Below are 21,434 nucleotides of genomic sequence, written 5' to 3' on the forward strand. Positions count from 1 at the left end.
CTTTTATCTATGATTTGGGGCTCACAGAGGTGGACAAGCTCATCTTTCAGCAGCGGGTGGCCCCTCAGACTGGGATTGCCTGGGACATTTGATACTCGTCGACTATCTTCTCTGTGCCAGACACTGGGCTAGGCTCCCAGGAAATATACAGGAAATGGGATCCTTTGTCTTTTTCTTTTGGAGAGGGTTGGCAGGTCAGCAGGTGAAGGCCAGCCTTGCACTATCAACCCCAAACATGTAGTCCTAAACGCTCCGTTGCTGGTGGCAGACACTCTACCCTTTATAAAGTAATTCCTTTGGCTCCTTGCTGTGCCTGTTTTCACAAAGGTAAATATTTCTACATGGGGTCCATTAGGTCAGTTGGTGATCCAGCAAAGTGTAGGTTCTGGGGAAAGAACAAAAATAAAAACTGGAGAGTGAGGGGCATGAGTAGAGTACATGTGTGGGAGGGAGGGGATATCGGCAAGAGTGCACTTGACTTTTTTAGGTTGGCCCTGATCTGAGTGCCCAAGGTACCCTCAACTGAAGACAAATGTTCTCATTTGTGAATGTACATCTCTAAGGCAGCTTGTGAGCCATGTACTCACTGCGGGGGGGGGGTGGGGGGGTGACTGTCCATGGGGATCCAGTAGTGACTGAGTAGGAATGGGGCAGAGCAGAAACAGTGCAGGATTTTTCTGATGGGTGCCTGTGGCCTCTGACTACTTACTGGGGCCTGTTCACTCAAGGAAGCAGAGGTGAAAGAGGTGAGGTAGGGCCTGGGGCCAGGTGGAGCTGTGGGGATGGGGATTGTGACAGGAGGCTGACATAAGAGTGAGGTCAGGGAGGGGAAAGATGGAAAAGGGGTCTGGAAGAGGGTCCAGGGACAAGACAGAGCCACTGAATGCTGAGCTCCACAATGGTGCTCCCTCCAGCTTGACTGGCCTCTCGTGGCTATGGGCAGCCATTGAATGGTGACTGCCATCAGCAGCCACATTCTTCAAAAGGGATGGGAGGTGGAGAGCAGACAGGAGGCATAGGAATCAGGAAAAGTAGTCATTAAATGTAAGCTTCACCTCAACCCTGCAAATCTTGAGATTATATTCCCATGTGGTTCAGGTATTGGTTGAGGTCAGTTTATCCTTTGCAACCAAACAGAGATGGCTCTACCTCTGTTGCCAGCCTACTCCTCTCACCATGCTGTCTGTGATGCCCCGGCACTAGGATGCTTGTGGCCATTTCTCAACTCCCGTTTTCACTTCCACTCACCTCCTAGGGCCACTTTCCTCCAGCTGCTCTGTGCTGACTCTCCTCCTTGTCCCATGCCCAACCTCCCTCCTATTTTTCCCTAAACCACTTTTTTTGTGTGTGTGAGTAATGGACTTTTTCACATGTTTGGGAGCTGCAGATAGTTTTTATTACAAACAATGCAAAACAATACTAGCTATTCTTGATGTTAAAAGTTTTCTCTTTACCAGACCAGCGCCCACACCTCCTCTTCCCATCTCAGTTTCTCATCTCTGCCTGCCCACCTGATTATCTCTCAGGCCCAACATTGCTGATACTGTTTTCATGCAGAGCATGTTAGTGACCACCTCGGTTCGTGGTCTTCTTACAGACCATTTTCTGGGAGTCTCACCCTCCTTACCCAAAGTGGCCCATCACTTTGTAGTTTCTTGAACAAATATGAGAGATGCTGTTGCCAGCCAAAATGCTACAACCATTTTACAGGTAAGGACCCTGAGGCTCTAACAAAGTAAGCAACCTGGCTGGACACAGTTTCTGGGCTACTTGGGGGAGAATTCTGAAGGGGATCCCTGTCCACCAGGAGGCTGGAGATATGGAGGGGCTGGCTGTGGTGTGGCGGGGTCTTGCCCTGCTGTTCTCCCCCTCAGGACATGAGGCTCATCTCCTCCCATTGCTTGCTCTTTCCAAGCAAGGTCATGCGGGGAGGCTCTGATGCACTCGGCTTCCTATTAATTTGCTCTTTGGGGAGAATAACCACGGGTGTTGGGTAGGGCCAAATTGCTGCGCTGTCAGCAAGTTCCATCTCTGCAGCGATAGCCAGCCCAGCACACTTTTCTCAGTTTAACACACCGACGGGTACATTGTACCTCATAGCTCGGAATCAATAAAGTCAAGGCAATTTCCTTAACATGACATCAATAAGAGATTATTGAAGGGGGAGGGTTTTCTTTAGAAGCTAATGCCTTACTAAAGTTCAAATGAGGCAATATATAGTAAAATAAATTCAATCTCTATTTTCACTCCTTGCAATTTTAGTGGAGACTAAATGAAATGGAACTCTGTTGATCCTAACCCGTTCAATATATCTTCACTTCCTAAGAACCAAGGTCATTTTTACCTTCATGGGAAGGGAGGCAAAATATAAAATACTCACCCATACTGAACAGAAATGCATTTGCAGGTTTTTGAAAGCCAGGTAGATGACTGATATATTATGTAATTCATTTCATGGCACAGCCGAATGTGTTTTATAGACAGTGTTTAACCTTGCCAATTCTGCTCAGAGATAATCCCCCTTCTGAGGATAAAAATCATATATTTAACATAAAGGGAAAGGTTGGGAGGAGAAACGCAGCATAATGTATCCTATTCAACAGATAACCATAAGTTGCTTACACAGAAAGAGAATCAGAGCAGGTTCGTTGCTGCTTTGCCTTATTAGCTAATCATCATGTTATGCTAATGAGGAGTGAGAGGATAACTTCTTGAGTGGCACTGTGGCACTGTGCTGCTGAATGACAAAATGCACCCAATGCTGTGTGGCAGGCTGGCATGTGGGCAATGACACATACCACAGCGGGACAGACCCTGGATTGAATTCCTGCTCTATGCAGTGTGCCATCTGTGGCCTGGGGTAATTTACTTAACCCCTCTTAGCCTCAGCTTCCTTGTTTGTGAAATGGGAGTAACAACACTCACTCCAGTAGATAACATTGGTTATTTACCTATCATCCATTTCCCTTCTTCCTCCTTTCCAATAGAATCACGATTTCGTTCAGCTTTTCCCAACTTTTACTTCCAAAGAGAAATCTTGATTCATCTCAAACAGTATATGAAAGTCCGTGGCATCTGTTAATGGTTCAGAGAAGGGCATGTGCTCCCAGTTGGTCCAATTAGACCGAAAGAGAGGTATTTTTACTTTCTCCTGGGGGGATATGAGCAAGGAAGCACATTGTCCCAATGGCCACTGGTCACTGTCTTGCATCCACACAGGAAACTAGACGACGTGAAGGCTGACACATCAAGTGAGAGCAGCAAACACTGAGACAGAAAGGCCCTAAGCCCTTAATAACCTCGCTAACTGTGCTGGTCCTGGAAACAACTATTTTCTGGACTCTCAGGTACAGATAAATATTATTTATCTTAAAATCAATCATAAACTTATTTTATTTTATTATTTTATTTTTATTTATTTTTTTTCATCTTCTCAGAGCAAGAAAGGAATTATCAAGCCATTTCCAACTGGAGTTTTTTGTTACCAGTAGTCGAATACATTCTAACTGATAAACTACCTCAAAGGACTGTTGCAAAGATTAAGGGGGAAAGGTCTGTATATAGGGTTGTCCATTGGACACCTCCGTGATAATAAAAATGTTCTGTTACTACACTGTACAATTCAGCAGCCACAAGCCACACATGACTGTTGAGCACTTAAAATGTGGCTAGAGTAACTGAAGAACTGAATTTTAAATTTATTTAATTTTCATTAATTAAAATTAGAAATTTAAATAGCTCCACGTGGTTACTGGCCACTGTGTTGTCCAGCACAGATCTATAGAATCATCTGGTATAGTATCTGAAACCTAGTAGGAGTCAATGAATGTTGGCTTCTCTTTCTGTGTCCCCTGTAACCCCTCCACACCTCTCTGAAAACTTACTTGGTCACAAATGTCTCAACAGGTAGCAACAAGAGCAGGAGGCATTAATTTTGGAGGTGAGGGGAGCCAAGTGTTTGAAAGAGAACTAGATTTGAGGGTCAGACCTGTATAGATGTTTCCAATAACAGCGTTTGAACTTTGTTCCTAGTCTAGTTATCCAGTGAAGCCAGGACTCTGTGCTGTTGGAGGCCCAAGAAAAAGCCACTTCTTGCCATTGTATATCCTTTGCCAGTGTTATCCTTTGGGCTGCATAAGAAGCTGGTGTGCAGGTAAGTGCTGACTTAGGACTTAGCAGAACACTTCTAGACAATTTAACAAGCCAGCGAGTACGATAAAGGTCTCCTAAGAGCCTCAGCCTTCTGAGGGCTCATATCTATGAAGCGGCTGAGGCTTGGATGGTATGTTCTGTGCTGTGACCATTTTAGCAACCATCATGGCAGATAATGTCACCTCATAGAATGGCCTTCAGAAGGAATTCTGGGCTGCAGGAGTTGGGAATCTTTCACTGGGTGACTGGGACCAATGTTTGTTTCCTGCAAGTCATGTTCATTGTCATTTGCTAATTCACTTCCTATCCTCGTCTTTATTCCTCTACCAACCCCATCTTCCCCTCTACGTCCAACTTGGTACCACTTGGCAGCTGTTTCATTGACAGAGGGAAATATTAGGGTCCTCATAACCCAGCCGGTGAAATATCAATGTCTAACATGGTTGGGGAAAAGAAAGAACTTACTACATCTCCCTATCCTATCAGGACTAAGGTACGGTGTGCCCAGAGGCTGACTCAGTGCCACAGGCTCTGAGGGAGAGTGTGCTGTTGTTGGCTCCCCAGTACCTAGGCATGTTGGATTCAGAATTGTCCGCATTTGGGGGGTATTTATTCTTCTAAACAACATTTTCATTAAGATGTAACAAAATAAAGTGCACAAATCTTAAGTGTACATCTTGATGACTCTTTTTGACGACGATACATGCACCTTGTAACTCCCTCCCAGAATAAGAAATCCCAGCCCATATCTTCCCTCAAAAGCAATCACTTTTCTTATTTCTGTCCCTATTGATTGGTTTTGCCTGTTCAAGAACTTTGCATTATTAAATCATGCAGTTTCTCTGCTCAAAATTTTGTCTGTGAGGTGAATCCAGATAGTTGCATGTAGCAAAGTGTGTTCTTTTCCATTCCCGTATTGTACTCCACTGTATTGAATATACCAAACTTTATTTATCCATTCCACTGTCTCTGGACATTTGGGCTGTTTCCAGTTTTTGGTTATTATGAATAAGCCACTATATACATGTTTGTACATGTGTTTGGCAGACATATGCATGTACTTTAATTGGGTTTATATCCATTAGTGGAATTGCTGGGTTATAGGCTGTGTATGTTCAGCTTTAGTAGATACTGTCAATGTTTCCCAAAGTGATTGCACTGATTTACACTCCCATAAACAATGTATGTAAGTTACGGTTTCTCCATATCCTCACCCAAACTTAGTTATGTCAGTCCTTTTAGTTTTAGTTATTCTCGTGTGTTTGGCAATTCTGGTGGAAATATATTACCAGATTTTGAAGCTCAAAGACAGAGGTTGGAAAAATATGGCCTGCAGGACAAATCCAGCTCACTATTTTTGTACACACAGTTTTATTGGAACACAACCATGCTCATTGATTTATAAATTGTCTATGACTGCTTTTGCACTTAAACAGTCAAGCTGAATATTGCAACAGAGACCATATGGCCCACAGTCCTTAAAATAGCTGGGCATTTATAAAGTTTGCTGACCCCTGCTTAAAGTAAGTAGTTCATGAAAAAGACGGTTTCAGTAATCATTGTAGACATCTTGTTGCTGTTTTCATGGCTGTATGGGGCAGGCAATAAGGCCCAACTGCCCAGCTGTTATGCCTTGGTACTACGATGCTAGAATGTTTTACAGAATGCGGAGATATTTATCCCCTCAGCCCTCAAGGCAGCAGAACAGAGCTTGGGGCAGTCGGAGTTCCTGGGATGATCTTTGATTTTGAGCAGCCTCAGTGGTTTGTCCCAGTATGTTGTGTAAACACAATTTTCTGTGTGTACCATGACTTTTAAAAGTTTGGGAGACCCTAATACAGTCCACATCAGCGGTCTTCATTTTCAGAAGCCTGCCAACTGGCTTCTACTTGTTTCTGCTCACTGAAATAACAAATCATGGTTTTTAAAACAGTTTTCTCAAGTCTTCATTTTTTCTTAATCTCTTTGTGGTATTGGATACTGTTTGCTATCCCTTCGGCAAAACACTCGTTCGTCTTGCCTATATATTAATTATAACAGTGGTTAACATTCATTGAGTCCCTACTAAGGGACATAAGATTGACATACAGCAACTTAGCTATTTATGACAACAACCAGACATAGTAGGTATTGTCACCCAGACTTAGAGTTGAGGAAATGGTTCCAGCAAGTCTCAGTTCCCAGCTGGTAAGTGGAAAAGCAGGGATTCAAGCCTGGGTCCATGGGATTTGACTGTCAATACTCCCTAGAAGATCAGTTGTTACCTTTCACTGCATGATCCTGTTGCTGTTCCTCTAATTTTAAAGATATTCTTTTGTTTTTGGCTTTTGTTCCTTCTGCTGTCCCCTAACCCTTGTTTCCCCCAAGGCTCAGACCTTAATCTCCTCTTTTTACTATACACTCTTTCCTTTAAGGTCTGACTTATGGTTTTAACTTTAACTTTGATCCTGAATGTGAATTCATATGGATTTTTCTGAGGGTGCTATGAAGACTTTACATATGGTTTCTCATTAAGTCCTCAACATAACCCTGAAGGTCAGTGCTGCACTCACTTCACAGAGGAGAATTGAAACTGAGAGGGGATTATTGACCTGGCTGAGGGGCATTCAGCTGGAGGGTGATGAGAGACAGGACACCTCAAACCCAACTCTGTGATGACCCCAAAGCCCATGAGTATGTAGGACACCCCCAACCCCACCTGCATTTCAGAGATATCTTTGCAATTCAGAGATATTTGAGATTTAGGACAAAAGCCTTCAAATTCATTCATTCTGCGAAGAAGCACTGAGCCCTTGATATGTACAAAAAAAGCATCAGAGGAGGCACAAAAAAGGGTGCAAGAGAAGTAGGAGAGGAAGGTTGAGTGTCAGTCAGGTCATTTCCCTGCTTCCTCCTTCTGGATCTAGTTTTCTCATCTGTGAACGAAGTGCTGCACCTGTGAACAAAGGGTTGCACCAGATTGGTGTTTCTCAGAGGAAGGTATTAATAGAAGGCCACATGCGTTAAAATCCCAAAGGTACTTATTAAAAATGCAAATTCTCAACCTTACTTCTTACAAATTCCCTACTTCCTACAGGATATGTCTGTTTATATATTTCATCAAGAACTTGAATACAACATGTCTAAAAGCAAACTCACCTTTCTACTTTCCTGCTTCATGCAAGTTCTACCTTATAGATGCTCTGTTTCCCACTGTTTTCTTGGCACCTATGTTGATGGCTACAAGTCACCCTGGTTTTTAGATTCCCCAATCTGTACCTACATGCTGCCACCCAACCCCACTAGATTTTGATATCTCCTGTTTATATATTCATGCTTCAGGTCTTGGTAATGCTTTTTCTATTTCCTGACACCATGCACAACCATCTAGATCACAGCCCCTTTATCTGAGTCTCCAGCAATCCTTCCCTGTCCATTTCTTCTGAAATTTAATGAAGTGTCACCTGCTTTCACCTATCTGATTTTGTATCCACTGGGGCTTGTACATGTCCCATCAGGTCAGTGTAGACCATTCATTATCATCTCTTATGGTGGCTCTCAAACTTGCCTGAGCCTTGGAATCAAGTGCAGTTTTTCCCCAAGCAGCTTTCTGACCAACATCTGATTCAGTGAATCTGAAGTAAGCTCAAGCATTTGCATTTTATCTTTTTATTTTTTTATAAACACAGGATAAACTCTGCAAGGAATTTGCCTTTTAACAAGTACCTTTGGGATTCTAGTGCAGGTGTTCCTCTACCTCACTTTGAGAAACACTGATCTGATATACCTGTGCGTTCTCAGGTGCAACTCTTCCTTCACAAAGGAGAGCCCAGAGACCCAAAGGAGGTGGGGAAGAGAACCGATTGGCACTCCACCCTCATCTCCTGCTTCTTTTGCATCCTTTTTTGTGCCTCCTCTGATGCTTTCTTTGTACATATCAAGGGCTCAGTACTTCTTGGTAAAATGAATGAATTTGAAGGCCTTTTTCCTAATATCTCAAAGTTATTTTCTGGTTGTGAAGTTAAGAGATGCCTATGAAAACTGCATGAGGTCTGTCCTCTGGTAGGATATCTGGGTAAAAAATGGTGGGACTGAGGGACATTCTACAAAACACCTGACCAGCACTCCTCAAAATTCTCAAGGTCATTCCAGACAAGCAAAGTCTGAGAAACTGTTACAGCCAAGGGGTACATAAGGAGACACAACAACTAAATGTAATGTGATATTCTGGATGGGATCCTGGGACAGAAAAAGGACATTAGGTAAAAACTTAAAAAAAAAGTCCTTTAATTAATTTTTTAAAAATAAGTGGTAGAGCAGGAATCTAAACTACTCATGCTGTCTTCCCTTTAGCACATGGGGAGGTAGATTCAGTCATGACCTCAGTCAGGGTCAACATCTTAGCCTGTTCACAAAGTCGACACTAGTTGTGTTTGCAAAGACTGACACTAGCTCAGCTATTGCTTCGTTCCCTCCCCTTGTTTATTTTCTGAAGGCTTAGATGGCACAAGTGGGTCATTGAGAGAAAGACCTTGACTTTGAGAGCTGGTGGAAAGACAGTGCAGTAATTTCAACAGAACTGGGTGCCAAACCTAGCCCTGACATCCATCATCTGTGTGACCGTAGGTGTGTTACTTAACCTTCTCCTAAGTTGAATGGAGGTGACGGTACCACTCTTGCAAACTATTGCATTTGGTGAATGTAGACCGACAGGGCATAGCAGAAAATAGCTGGAAGATGGTATTTTATTTAACATATTTTTTGATCAGGGATTGGGAGTTTCAGATGGGCTAAAGATAATAATTCTGGGACCTCTCAGAACTTCTGCCTCCAACTTGTTTTCCAAGTTGGCCTCTGTTCCATCCCTGCAGTGCTGGGGGTGAACTTCCTCTCAGAAGTCCACCAGTTCCCCTGTCATGCTTGGCTGGGCAACCTCAGCCATCACTCAGACTTCTGTTTCCTTATAAATGGAACATTTATCTGCGCTGGTCCCAGATGTCATTTTTATTGGTGTCTAAAAATAAAAATAATAGTAATTTCCTAAATGTCAGTAGCCTCAACCAAGCCAGCTGGAGTTCTTCCTCTGGGCATGCTGTGAGAAGCCATTCACACCACGTCCAGATTGTAGACTTCTGACCTACCATCAGCCTGTTGAAGTGAGTGTGATGCCTGGGAAGAAAGTGCAGGCCAGCAGTACAGGAAGGAAGCTTCTAGTCTGTGCCCAGATTGCTGGGGCTCTTCCCCATCTAGCTTGCTCCCTATTTAAGGTCATGGACGGGAGCGGGGAAGGAGAGGAGAAGGAGGGAAAGGAGGGGAGAAGGAGGCAAAAGGCAAGAGGCAAGGGAGACAGGGAGGGAGAGAGAGACAGAATTAGAAAGAAGACCCCGACAGCTTAAAGGTGAAAGAGGTAGTGCTGGCAGATAAGTAACAAACATGGCTGCATCCTGCATGAAATGCCCACGCAGCTGATTAGATTTAGAACTGTTCTCTGATGCACTCCGTGCCACGTGAGGGGAAGATTTACAAGTGCAATTCTCAGAGATGCTGTTCTGGGGAGTTATGGCATCTCTGCACAGTGCAGCCAGGGAGGCCAGGAAAGTCTCATGCAATTTAAAACACTCCATAGATCTTTCTGGACAGAAAGATCTTTCTCCTTCTTGATGCATCTCTGTGGTTGTTGGCCAACAGAGGCAGGGAGTGGGTTGAGGACTGGCTGACCCCTGCCAGGTACAACACTTCTAGAGGGCCTCAGGCTCCACTCTGGGGGTCCCCTAACTTAAGCAGAGATGCTGGGATCTTCCTTGAGTAAACTCAGTCTTGGTCCAAGGGGCCTGGATTCCCAAGGGCTGGTGTACGTTTTAAATGTTTTTAGTCACTTATGTAATGCTTGAAAGCATTCTCCTTGTAAAAAGAACATTAAAGAAACACAGAGAATCTTAATGCATCATTCCTAAACTTTCCCCCACCTCAAGAAATAACTACGGTTATCATTTAGTCGCGCTTTTCTCAGAACTTTTTAATGCATACCTATCCATATATATGAATGCGGGGGTTATAGCTCAGGGGTAGAGCATTTGACTGCATATATGTGAATACATAGAAAAAATATGTTTGTGTGTGAGGTTTATTTCCTTCCTTCCTTTCTTCCTCCATTCTTGTATTTTTCTTTTCCTTTACCTTTAAAAAATACTTATTCATATAGGTGTTTGTTTATTTACATAATGGTATCTTAGTGTATGCAGGGTCCTGTAACTTGCTATTTTCATTAATCAATAGAAGTGCCAGTTCAGGCATCCTCTGGGAAGTGGACACTGAGAGGAGTTGGGAGTATAAGGGGTTAATTGGGGGTGATGCCTGTGAAAGATAAAGGCAGAGGGAGCAAGGGAGCAGGGCTGAGCAAGGAGAGCAGTCTGTGATGCGGGTCTGACGGTCTCACCTGCCCAATGGGAGCTCAGAGTTGACATTGCTCTTTGGAGGATTGCCTCATTGGGCAGAAATGGCCAAGTTTTAGTTCCGCAGCCATGATCAGTCACCTGCTGGGAGACTCCCTGGAAAGCATGGCCTCAACTCAAATGCTGCAGTGAATCCTAAAAGCTCCGCAGCTGGAGACTGTTAGCTCACTGCACTCCTTGCAGCTGAGTGGCAGTTGCTTTCTTGAAGGGAAGTCTGAGTGGCACAGCTCCATGGCTGGCTCTTGGATCTTGGACTCTTCATGGGAGGTATGTGTGTCTTTGTTGGAGCATGTTCCCCTGAGTGGGTTTATTACAATTGACCTAGCCATTCCCCTCCTGATGGACACTTAGCTTGTTTCCTTCTTTTCTATAATGAACCATTTGGTAATCATCATCCTTGAAGAGGACTCCGTGCCTTCCTTCCACAGCAGGAGCAGATAAAGGCTCCTTTGGGGTAAATACGGGGAGAAGGAATTTCTGGCTCTAAGGATGCCCATTATGAATCATAGACTCCAGGTAAATTGCGTTCTTGAGGGGCTGTATACAATGACCTTTCTCCCAATGGCAGGGGTCCCCAACCCCTGGGCCACCAACCAGTACCAATTTGTGGCCTGTTAGGAACTGGGCTGCACAGTCGGAGGTGAGCACGGGCGAGTGAGAATTACTGCCTGAGCACTACCTCCTGTCAGATCAGTGGTGGTATGAGATTCTCACAGGAGTGTGAATCCTATTGTGAACTGCGTAGGTGAGGGATCTAGCTTGCGCACTTCTTATGAGAATCTAATGCCTGATGATCTGAGATAGAACAGTTTCATCCCAAAACCATCCCCTTCCCCCATCCGTGGAAAAATTGTCTTCCACGAAATCAGTCCCTGGTGCCAAAAAGGTTGGGGACTGCTGCTCTATGGGATGGGAAGACTGCATTTCTCACCCCCACAAGAGGCCTGAGTTTGATGAGGGATTTCTGCCTTTGAGGTTGGCCTCCCTGCACTGGGCCTCTGACCCTCTTTGTCCAGGCTTTGGCTCCTGACACCTGCTGCTGCTTCCTCAAAAGATTCCTTTACCTAAACCTTTGTCCTGTGTTTGCCTGGCTGGCCCTTGGCCAGCTGAAGTGGCAAATGTAGGGTTTATAATTGTGAACTCTAGAAACAACTAATAACATTTAATCCCAGCTCCTGCAGTTACTATGATGCTGGATGAGTTACTTAACCTCTCTTTGCACCTCAGTTTCCCCATATGTACAATGAGGATAATAATAGTACCTACCTCACAGGATAGAGTTAGTACATGTGGCATGCTTAGCACCCTGCCTGGGACATAGGAAAGTCAATGCAATAAATATTAGCTATTGCTGTTATGTGACCATCAGTCTTGGGCCTTGGCACCCTGCCAATTATAAAGCCAGTTTTTTCCAGTGCTGATTCTTATTTCCCAATGTACTGCCCTTGTGAATAGTCTCCCCAAGTGGCTCGGCACGGTAGCTCACACCTGTAATCCCAGCACTTTGGGAGGCCAAGGAGGGTGAATCATTTGAGGTTAGGAGTTCGAGACCAGCCTGGCCAACATGGTGAAACCCCATCTCTACTAAAAATACAAAAATTAGCAGGGTGTGGTGGTGTGTACCTGTAATCCCAGCTACTCAGGAAGCTGAGGCAGGAGAATCGCTTAAGGCTAGGAGGTGGAGGTGCAGTGAGCCAAGATTGCGCCACTGCACTCTAGTCTGAGCGACAGAATGAGACCTTGTCTCAAAATAAATAAATAAATAAATGAATAAATAAATAAATAACAAAAGAACAGGCTCCCGAGGTTCTTGACTGGCTTCAGTTTTGGTCTAGGAAACATGATCACCCCATTCTTTCATGTGGGTTGGGATATGCTACTCTCTCTGTATCAGCCTTCCTGCTCAGATCCTGCATACCTTTCAGCCTCCTAGATGCAACCCCTGCTCTATCTTGTAGTGTGGCATAGTTGGATAAACACATGATTTTCAGCTCTTTTTTTCAAATCTTAGTTTGACTATTTTGATTCCAAAATACAGCAAAACTCCAGTTGTTCAAATACTGACTCTAAAACATGTGAAACTTCGTTCCCTCATCTGTAAAATGGGGTTGGTAATAAGACCTACCTTATAGGGCTCTTGTGAGGATTAAAGAAAATAACACATACAAATAAATTAATGCTGTGCTCATCAAATGGCATTAACACTATTATCTCCCCCAAAATGGACTATCCTTCAATGCCGTTCACTTGCACCTCTGAGTTAACTGAGGACTTAGCGCTTCCATTCTTACTATAATCAGACGTGACTTATATTTCGCTAAGTGTATAATAACAGGGCCTGGTATAAAGAGATGGGTAAATTCTGAATAGGACAAAGATGGTAAAAGCAAAGGAATCAGAGTATCAACAGCAGAGTTAGTTTTCCTCTCTGCTCAAGCAAAACATCTTCATTGTGATGTCAATATAAGTACATGCTGCAAGGTCAGTGCAGTGCAGAGAAATGTGAAAGTGTCCCCATCTAAAGAGGACAAGGGACTACCCAGCTACCACTCACCATTATCTTCAGGATCTTCGGCCCAGCATTGTGAAGGTCAATTTTCAGAAAGAGAGAGAGAAAAAAAAAACAAAAACGGAAGCTAGGATTTTTATGAGAAACTTCTCAATTTTATGACATTGACAACTAATTCAAGTGAACCCAGCCAGACAGTTGGTGCTTCTGCTTTAGGGCATTTCTTCACAGTGTGACCATAACTTCCCATGTCACCTGAAAGTTGATGGAGTTTTTCTCTCTAAAGCACATGGTAGCTTCACAGGTTAGTAACGTTTAAGTGGCAATTATGGGACACTTTGGAATTTCAGTGGCCAGCATTAAACACTTCCTTCTTTGGGTTTCCTGGTTTTATTTCTCCTGGGGTCCTGTTCCACTTCTGTTAATTAGGTCCTTCCTTCCCCACTTTCCACAAGGGCAAGTGATCAAGTGGGCTGCCTGGCTCATAATATTCATTGAATAATTGCAATGTTAGGGATCCAGGAACTTCTTTCCCCCAGTAACTCTTTTAGTTTGTATCTTTTTTCCTGGAGTGAAATTAAAGCAATGTTTCTGCAACCTGTTTAACCAGATGGAGAGCAAGGCTTCTCTGGGACCACAGATCTCCCTTTGGTCCTCCTCTTTGTATCTAGGGGGTTGCATTTTTCATTTCCAAGAGCTTTATTTACAAGTTGCCAAAGCTCCCTTCTTTCTGGCTCTGTCCCTTGTCTATGTCTGAGCACCAGCTCATTGTGACACACTGAAAAGTGAAATATATTCTCTGCATATTTATGTTTAGGGCCTCCCACAGAATTCTGTGAGTGTAGCCAGAGCAAGGACTCAGGGTCTCCAGCCTGGTGCAGGACCTGGGGGCGGGGGGTGGTGTTCCTCAAGGGCTGGGATTGTTGCTGTCCCAGGATAGGGTAGATGACTCCTCCCAAGGGCCACCACACTGATTTACCATCTTGATTTACTCTGCCCACCCTACATGTGGAGGGGATACAGAGCTATTGCAGGATGTTTTTCCAAACTTCTTTTCAGCAGGGGAAGCCTTCCTTTAAACAACGTTGTACATAAAAGGCAATAAGTAAAAAAACAGAAAGAGAAGCTGCTCTCATTGGAGATCCTGGCATGCTCAGCCCCTCCTCGGCCCTCCTCCTAATTGGAGTGGCTCCTTAGATGCTCCTTGGCAGACTCTGAGGTTCTACAAAGGAAATTGGTGTTCAAGTCTGAGTGTTTCTGTTGATCATTCCTTCCCCCTTACAGGCAGGGATTTGTAAATGAAGTGAACATTGTGCCCTGCCCAGATTTATTCAGGTCCCTTTATCTGATCTGTGTGTCTCTCCCTGGCTTTGGTGAATTGTTGCTTCCAGTAGTGGAGCACTGCCCTCCAACTCCTGGAGCCTGTCCGCTTAGGAGGTGCTGGGAGTGCCAGGGAGTGTACATCCCCAAGGGTAACTACTGATCAATGCCCAACTGGAGAAGTCTTATGAGAGCCAGCTCCCTTCCCTAAAGCTGGGTGGGGAGGAGCAACATGAGATGGAACTTACATGCCAGGGCTTCCCCGAGGGATCAGGCTGAAGCTACCCTCCGAAGGATTTTGCCTGAAACCACCAGTCTTGTTTGCCTTTCTCTCCATCTTTGTCCTGCTTCCTTCTTTCCCATACTAATCTTGCCTGTGAGCATATCCTTAATATATTACCTGTATCCAGAAGCCGGGTGCGTTGGCTCATGCCTGTAATCCCAGCACTTTGGGAGGCCAAGGCAGGTGGATCACGAGGTCAGGAGTTCAAGACCATCCTGGCCAACATGGTGAAACCCCACCTCTACTAAAAATACAAAAAAAATTAGCTGGACTTGGTGGCCCGTGCCTGTAATCCCAGCTACTCGGGAGGCTGAGGCAGGAGAATCGCTTGAACCAGGGAGTCGGCGGTTGCAGTGAGCTGAGGTTGCGCCACTGCACTCCAGCCTGGGGACAGAGCGAGACTCTGTCTCAAAACAAAAACAAAAACAAAAACAAAACAAAACAAAAACCCTGCATCCAAATCCTCATCTCAGGTTCCCCCCGATTCTGACTATCTCTCTCATGCTGTGTACTTTCCCAGGGCGATTCTTCCTTTCATTGGCTAGTCTTCAGCCAACAAAAGGTACAAAGGGGTCTTTGCAGGGAGGCTCCTTCACAGGTACAAAGGGGCCTCTCCACCAGTGGCCTTTCAGGATCAGGGCAACTGTTCAGTTGGGCCTGCAGCCATTTCTCTCTGCTGTGTGTTGATTTATTTCAGGGAAGCACAACTCACTGGCCAATGTTCAACTTATCAGGGACTTTGTTACCTTGGAAACACAGGGCTAGGAGGCTGAGGAGCCAAGCATGCCTAAATCAAAGAGCTGGTGCCTGGGGCATCTTTTGAGGTGAGGACAGCTTCTTTGGGGCATCTGCCAGGACAGAACCCACTTCATAGCCTGCTTCTTCTTTTGCATAACCACTGACCCTCACTCAAAATCTGATGCTCATTAGAAGTTTGAAGATGTGCCTCTCAAGCTTTTGATTAATAGTTTCCTTTATTAATCCAATTTAAGGCCAGGGCATTTTCCCCATCTCTAAGACACCAAAGAGCACAGCAAAACACAGCCTTTCCTTAAGGCGCTACATCTGCCTGGCTTTTATGTGGTTAAGGTCTCATGTGCATTTCTCCTGGGCCAGGCAGTGAGGGAAATGAGGGAGACTGACATGACCTTTGGGTGCCAAAAGCCTTTCTTGACCCCTGCAAGGCTGGGTTAGGACTCTTACTAAGCATCCCCACAGACCCCTACTGCATCGTTTCATATACCATTTTCTAATTGCTGATTTGCTTGTCTAGTTGGTGAGGTTGAAGGAAAACCTCTAGGTCTGAAGGATTTAAAGTCACTGAACAATAATATTTAAAAGCAAATCATGATGCCTTAATCAAGTGGTAAATTGTACTTGCTGGCTTTGTCCACTTGGCAGCAAAAGAACAGCCCAGGGTGAACATGAGAATGTAATTTGGACATGGAAGAAAATAGGTCACTCTTCATATTCGTAGACTGTGTTTTTTTGTTTGTTTGTTTTTTTTTTGAGACGGAGTCTCACTCTGTCCCCCAGGCTGGAGTGCAGTGGTGTGATCTCAACTCACTGCAAGCTCTGCCTTCTGAGTTCACACCATTCTCCTGCCTCAGCCTCCCCAGTAGATGGGACTACAGGCACCCACCACCACGCATGGCTAATCTTTTTTTTTTTTTTTTTTTTTTTTTTTTTGTATTTTTAGTACAGACGGGATTTCACCCTGTTAGCCAGGATGGTCTTGATCTCCTGACCTCGTGATCCGCCCGCCTCAGCCTTCCAAAGTGCTGCGATTACAGGCGTGAGCCACCGTGCCCAGCCCACTGTGTTTTTTAAATTGAAAAAAGTCAGGGCACAAGATCTCATACATGCTTATGGGAACCATGGGAGAAAACAGTTGTAAACGCAGAATGGGTTGCCCTTGTCATTAAGCCAGCAACGCCTAAGTTTCTAGCCCCATAGCTCTCCTACTGCAACCCTGGTCCTTCCTTCACATTCATCAAAGGTGATGGGAGACTGGATCACTCCCTTCTTCTCCATCCCATTCCTGCCTGCATCCTAGGCAGTCTTGGGTGATCCTGCTAACACCCTACAGCTCCTTGATCTGCTCAGTTCTCATGGCCTTCCCCCTCCACTCTTCCATGCCTGTGGCACCTGCTGGATGTTGTCATCCCCAGAGCTGCTGTTGACTCTACCTGCTCCTCTGAGCTCAGCCTCTTGACTATCCTTGGCTTCTCAGTCTCTGATTTCTTCCACATTTACTCTTTGACTTCACTATGCTTTCATTTGCATGTGCCCTCTCTATCTGGGGGATTCATCAGCTGGTCCCCGCCTGGCTTTACTTTCCTGCTTATCTTGTGAGGCATCACATCATCCTTGGTTTGGCCAGCACCGTCATCTCCCTGCCCCTTAGCCTGCAACACCACTCTGCAGACCTCATCCCCACTCTCCACTCTTCTCTAGTCTCCTCAGTGCTTCTAGGGGCAATCACAACAGTCCCATCCGTACCTTCAATACTGCTCAGCATGTATATAATGTGCCCAGTTTCTTCTGCCCTGTCATTGCAGCTGTTCCAAGCCCATTCTCAGGTCTCACAGAGAATAACTTGCTGCATTGCAGAAGAAAAGAAGTTTCTGGCATGAATTCCTCCACTTTTTACCCCTATTTACTGCAAACCCTATTGCACCTTGTCTCCTCCTCTTCCCTCCTGTGCTGTTGCTGCCTGTCTCCTGTCTAGGGAAATCAGGTCTAAGGCTAGATATCACTTCTTCCAGAAAATCTTTCCTGTGCACCCTCACCTCTGCTGGCCAAGGCTGGGTTAGGGTCTCCTGCTGGGTTTCTACTGAACCCTGATTTTCACTCCATCCCACCACATTGTAATGGTTGATTTACTATACATCTCTTTTGCTGGGCTGTGTGAGCTCTTTGAGGGCAGAAGCGTGTTTTTCTTGTTTTCTTTTATATACCCACCACCTGGTAAAGTACCTGGTAAAGTAAGTGCTTGATATATGTTGTTGAATGAATGAATCTCATTTTCTTTATACATAGTTTATTCAACTGCATTCAGCATCCCTTCCCTTCCTGCCTCTTTGTGCTGTCAATTGTTCCTTTTCTGGGTTGTGCCCTCAACCTGCCTTCTGGTGGTGTTTTATGTACAACTGTTATTATTGTTATTATTAATGATATTATAGCCACTGTTTATTGGACACTTACTATGTTCAGGCACCTTGCTAAACACCTTACATGCATGCTGCAGTTTAACCCTTACAACAATCCTATGAAGGTAGTATTATTATTCCCACTTTCCCAATGACATTTAAGCAGAATTAAACCTCCTTTAAAGCAAAGTCCTTCCTAGACTCTGTATGCTCCTCCACCTAATGTCATATATCTTCATTACGTTTACACCATGTTTCTAAAGTGTCATCTCTACCAGCTGTCTCCCCATTCTGACCCATCTCTTACTCCTAGCTCCCTGGAACAGAGCCCTGTCTGACTATGAAAGCTCCCACTGACGTCACCAGTGACCTCCATGTGGCTAACACAGTGAATGCTTTCAGGCTTATCTTCCCAGTTTTGCAGCAGCAGATGACACTGACTGGCCACTCCCCCCTGTGGTTCTGTTTCATTCCCAGCTCCCATTTCCTCTGGCCCCATTAAGTGTTTTGTTCCCAGGGGCTCAGTTCTTGGCTCTTTTATTTCTTGCTCCATACCCTGTCTCTAAGTATTCTCTGTTTCAGCTTAACTAAAAATCCTGCTGACATCCCAGGCTGCTCCCCTATGCCCTAGAACCATAGGACCAAGGCTTCTGTTTCACCTTGATAACCCTTCCACCGAGGCCAAACTCAGTGTGCAAATCAGATCTTATCCTTTACTGTCTCCATCCCAACATGTCTCAACACCTACTCCTCCTCTTGTATTCCTTAACTTAGCCAAGGATACTATCACCTGCACAGTAGCCCAAGTAAAAATGTCATCAAAATTTCTGGTGACATTTTTTCTTCCACCTTATATCTAACCAGCCACCAAATCCCATTTATTATTGCTAGGCTTCTCTCATGTCTGTTCTTTTCCCTCTCTATCTTCATTGGAATTGAACTGTGTTTTGACTGGTTAATTACAGTGGCGTCTTGAATGCCTTTCTTTTCACCCAATGAGTAGTACTTTTTAAATAAAAAGATAACGACATCTACTCTGCTTTAATTCTTCAATGGCTCCCGATGCTTAGCATGACTGTGAAGACCTTTTTTTTTTTTTTTTTGAGACAGGGTCTCGCTCTGTCGCCCGGGCTGGAGTGCAATGGCATGATCTCAGCTCACTGCAGCCTCTGCCTCCAGGGTTCAAGCTATTCTCCCATCTCACCCTCTTGAGTAGCTGGGATTACAGGTGCCCACCACCATGCCTGGCTAATTTTTGCATTCTTAGTAGACATGGGGTTTCCAGGCTGGTCTCGAACTCCTGACCTCAGGTGATCCACCTGCCATGGTCTCCCAAAGTGCTGGGATTACAGGTGTGAGCCACTGCGCCCAGACAAAGACCCTTCTTGATCTGAGCAGTGATGACTTTTGAGGCCTCATTTCCTGCCTCCACCCCCAGTCTGTGTTCACCTCCCCATCTGACATTATGCATGAGTAACACTGACACACATGCCCTCCTGAGAATCAGTCAAGCTCTTCCTCCTCTCTGATTCTTTACCTCTGTTCTCTCTCTCCTACTTGATGACTGGTCCAACCCTTCCTTGTTCCTATTTTGTGCGTACTTCATTACAGACGTTACCTTTTTGCATTACAAATACTGGAATATCTCTTTGTAGCTCCTAATTAGACCATGAGCATCCAGAGCACATGAATTCTTAGGGTCAGAGGCAGATCATATAGGCGACTCTCTGGGTTTAAAACCAGAGATGCCAGCAAAGGGCATTCTTGGCACCATCTTTCCCTCCCGACTTTCTGAGGAGGAGCTCAGGAACCATGGGAAATCAGGCAGATGGTGTTTGGGGAGAAAAAAGAGCTGCCATGATATATCCAATGGGTAGATTTGTATTTTGCCCCATCAGATATCTTAAAACCTGCAGGTTTTAAAATTTAGTCAAGAAGTTAAGACCAGCAACCCAGAAGGTGCCCTTGAACGTTAATATCCAGCCTTCGTGGGCAGCGTCTATTTGCAAATCTCAGGGTTTTAACTCTATTTCTTCCATCTCCTTCAAAGAACCCCTGATCCTGAATTCTCCCAAGGAATAAAGTCCTGATCACGGCACTCATGAATAACTAAGAGTGGGCTGTTATTACCTGAGCTTGAATAAAGGTTATTTTTTTATTCCTCCAAGCTGTTCCTAGCATCCCAGAGGTATATAATCCATACTGGAGTCTGGGTACAGAGGAGTTGAAGTAAATGATCTTTGATGAGCTAAAACATTGGAATTCATGGAACTTGGAATAATCTCTGACAACTACAAGCTTGTCCTGAGACATTTAGTAGGAAGGTAAATGATAGAGTGGGGTTTCATCTTTGTCTTAACTTGAATATTTAATGCCTAGAAATGGCCTTTTAACCCTCTTGTACAGGTGCCACCACCATGTGAACATGACCGGGCTAGCCTGCTGGAGAATGAAAGACATGTGTCCTGACCACCCTGTCACCTAGCTGATAGCAAGCTCTTCCCAGAAAAAGGAGCGACCTGAATGACTTGCATTGTCTGCAGGCTCATGAGGGAGCCCAGTTGACACCAGAATAATCACTCAACTGAGTTCAGCCTAACTGATGACCCTCAGAATAGTGAGCTAAATAAATGGTGGTTGTTTTAAGCTGCTAAGTTTTGGGATAGCCTGCTTCAAAGCAAAAATGAGCTACTGGTATCTGTGTGGCTCATTTTCATGCCATAGCTCCACTGACTGACAGGGAGTGGAGCTCCTTGGAAATGGTCAATAAAAGCACAAAGCATTAGGGAATGGAGCCAAGTCTCAGGCTCATAGGTCACTGAACTAGAGAGAATCAGGGACGGAATGGAGGAGTGGGCTGATGCTGCCAATGAATTCAGAGCTAAGTCCAGCAGTCAGGATTGTTGTTATGCCTGCAAAGCCCCAGACCCACCTCCTTTCCCTTAGGGGCAGGTCGGGTGGCTCCTTTAGTTCTAGTCTCTGCAAAACAACAAACAGTGTTTTGTGTTTCAGTCAGAAGGGAACTTAACATTTTACAAGACAGCCACCAGTCTTACCACAGGAGTTCTTAATTTGTGGAGTTTAAGGGGCCAAGTGGGAACAATGGCAGAAAGAAGAAAAGTGTCTTTGGAGTGAACCTACTCAGAGATGCCAATGCCTTCTCGCTTGAAGGGCAGAACATGAAAAGTAGTAATTTGCTCTGGCCCAGCCAGGGGATAGAATGTTAAATGTAAACAGCTGTTTGCTTTGTAATGGTCTGGTCTGGAAGGCTCCCTGACAGGGGCGAGTCACAGAATTTTAGATCTGGAATGAGGATTAAAGGTTGTCTTGTGGGAAATCTGTCTTCCACTTGAATGCTTCATTTTATTTTTATAGTTACTTACACAAGCAATACCTTGTATACATTCAACCCGCCCTCCAACTGTGTGGGTTATGCATCCTGTATTCAACCAACTGCAGATAAAAAATATTTGAAAAAAGAAACTAATAAAAAAACATAAAAAATAGTACAAATAGGAAATACACTAGAACAACTATTTAGATAGCATTTACATTGTATTAGGTATTATAAGTAGAGATAATTTTAA

The 21,434-nt window shown here is 44.6% G+C and overlaps 1 long non-coding RNA gene across 5 annotated transcripts; it reads left to right on the forward strand.

Annotated features, from left to right (window-relative positions):
* Positions 1–743: 743 nt before the first annotated feature.
* On the forward strand, positions 744–20,497 carry LOC129058586 (uncharacterized). 5 transcript variants are annotated; one of them, XR_010139212.1, is made up of 8 exons: positions 744–1,044; positions 1,598–1,710; positions 2,988–3,135; positions 3,220–3,347; positions 3,438–3,552; positions 4,033–4,153; positions 20,016–20,171; positions 20,254–20,497. It is a non-coding gene; the product is annotated as an uncharacterized LOC129058586 (long non-coding RNA). The 5 variants fall into 5 exon arrangements; XR_008523777.2 differs by lacking the exon at positions 1,598–1,710 and having other exon boundaries at positions 748–1,044; XR_008523779.2 differs by lacking the exon at positions 2,988–3,135 and having other exon boundaries at positions 749–1,044.
* Positions 20,498–21,434: the final 937 nt, after the last annotated feature.

This window comes from Pongo abelii, chromosome 2 (genome assembly GCF_028885655.2).
Source record: "Pongo abelii isolate AG06213 chromosome 2, NHGRI_mPonAbe1-v2.0_pri, whole genome shotgun sequence".
In the NCBI taxonomy this organism is placed as follows: Eukaryota; Metazoa; Chordata; class Mammalia; order Primates; family Hominidae; genus Pongo; species Pongo abelii.